Genomic DNA, 2,743 nt, shown 5'->3' on the forward strand with positions numbered 1-2,743 from the left:
TTTAGGGGGATCAGCGTAAAAAATGTGTCGCAACGCGAAAGACGATGTTTGGAGGTCCATAAATGTATAAAGGGAACCCCCTACAACTTTGAAAAGTATGTATCCTGGGGTACTTAATTATGTAGAGTTCCAATAATAATTTTTTGTCCATTTTTTTGCCAGTCGGAACCCTTTGGTAGGACATTACTCTTATCCAATATTGAGTCAATTAGAATAATTTTAGCTGGATATTACCCATGCAAAACTCCAATAGTACATTTTTTGTACATTTTGACCCCCCCCCCCTTGAAAACCAATGTCAGACATTTTGACCCACCATCAACTTTAGGTATGTTGAAAATATATTCTTGGACAACATTTCTGAGAAATAGTGGCTTGGGGTCTTGATGACTTTGCATTAAAAACATCAGTTAGGCTTGCCTACTTACATAGGAGTCATTCCAGCCACATCAACAAAAAGGGTTGGTTGGTCAGTGATCATCCCCTCAAAATCCCAGGAGTTGACATGGAATGGCTCAACAGTTACATTTGGTATGTCTGTTTGATCTGGAGATAAGAAGTTTGGTTTACTTTGGTTAGAACATGTAGAATGAGAGCTATATATTAGGTCTTGGTAAAATTGATTCCTCTCCGGATTGACGTCTACCAATGTCTACCTATCTTGGCGTTGAAATCTCCAGTACTATGGTGTAGGTCGCTCTACTTTCTTCCGCCGCCTTGTTCACATCCTCATACATTTCTTCTACTTCTCCTATAGTAAGAAATAGCAAAGCAAGCAAAGAGGGAAGGAAGCATGCAGAAGAGAAGGTTAAGAGCGTGCAGTAGGAAAAAGGGAGAAGGAATAGGAGCAAAGCAGGAGGTTGAAGTTGGCGCATCATATATTCTACCACCATTCTCCATCATGGTTTCCTAATTAGCCTATTATATATGTGTCACAATGGCTGATTTTATGTTCATTGGAAAACTTCCCAAAACAAGGGACCTGTTTATAATAGGTCTAGGCCTACTGGTCAGTGGAGTGGTGAGCGTGCACGCGTGTCGGCATCCGATTTTAATAACCAAGCTGGCAAAACATCCAAATTACACTGTTTATTGGAAAGATTCGTGATGATCTTTGACAGGCCTACTTCCTCTTACCTGGTTGAAAGTGCACAATCTTGGGTTATCATCTGGATATGATATTTCACTATTGGTTGTGTCAGCCTCTCAAGACCATTCAAGCCCATAGCGAATCAGAGCAATTTTGTTTTTGAAGAAAATTGCAAACTCAAAAGACTCACGAGTCATAAGCAAGGAGGATCTTACAGCCACTGTTCAACAGATCGCAGAGTATTGAGTGTCTGAAACACTTGCTTAGTGTCTGCTGTGGTAAGTTCTATATAAGTTAAATAAGCAGATTTTGCATTATTTATCAACTTTGTGACAATCTTGCTTTCATAGTTGCGTTAATTTTGTTTTTTTGCGCCATTGACATGATTGACGCTACCCTTGACGCCGTTTCTAATGGTGAATATTTGTTGTATACCATGTATACCAGGGGTATCTTGGATGGAGAGTTCTGTTTCTTTGTGCTCGGTGTATGTTTGTCAATAACGCTTTGTCAAAGATTCCTCAAAATCTCCGCAGGCTATGTGAATGTAACTTTCGCCCCCCCCCCCCAATTTTACCTCCCCTCCCCCCGGGCTCATAATTATTGCACAGGTGTGGGCGCCCATGCAAATTTGGGAAATTCTGGCTATGTACAAAAATAATATAGGCAAAATTGATTTTCGGCTAAAAATCTTACAAAAAATTAATGCGATTCTCACCAAATTTTCTCCTAAATATTAAAGGAAATGACTATTTTTACCTAACTAACAAGTAAAAGTCAGTAGGTCTTGGAATAATTTCACAAGGACGAAACGAAAATCATTGAGAAATTAGGGACCGTTCACAAACACTTGTTAGGGGGCCTGATGCAAAAAATTTCATCTCGAAAATTTTTCGGGGCCCTCCTTTACAGACCTCAAAAATTTCAGACCCCCCCCCCCTTTCTATGGCTCAACCCCATAGAAAAGCATATAAACTCAATTTTCCCAGGAAAATTTATGGTCATTTTTTCAGGCCCCCCCCAGGAGGGATCAAAATTTGTCAGGTCCCCTTTTTTGCATCAGGCCCCCCTAAAAAGTGTTTGTTAACGATCCCTTAGAAAGTTGGTGGGCTTCACCAACCCCCTCTTGGTCATCTGGTATGGTGCTGGGGGTAAAACTTTTATCACAATGAGCGCAAAGGATGGATCTACTCTGTTGACGAAAATAGCTTTAGTCCCGCTTTAGTCGTTTGGGCCTACGGTAGAAATTCTAGCGGTCAACTTGATCTGCTTTTAAAAAGGTTTAAGGATACGGGCCTGTACACGAAATGACACTTTTGCCCGGGCAAAATGCGCAAGACCAATTGGATCATCGTCATTAGGCCTATCATCATCATCATCATCATCATCATCATCATCATCATCTGAGTAAATCATAAATATAATTATTGTACATGCACATTGAAAAGCTGTAAAAAACGAAATTAAGACGAAAATAAAGCGCATGATTTTTATTTTTATTTCAACTTCCGTGTATTTTTTTTGCCAATGTGTTTTAATAACTAAATGTACATGGGCATTGTACATGTGAAAATTGTCATTGCCCAGTGTACGTTTAGTGTATCAGATGTATCCATATTTAACCTTGACCTTGTCGGGTCACAATAACAGGCA

The sequence above is a fragment of the Amphiura filiformis genome, chromosome 2 (assembly GCF_039555335.1).
Source record: "Amphiura filiformis chromosome 2, Afil_fr2py, whole genome shotgun sequence".
Classification (NCBI taxonomy): Eukaryota; Metazoa; Echinodermata; class Ophiuroidea; order Amphilepidida; family Amphiuridae; genus Amphiura; species Amphiura filiformis.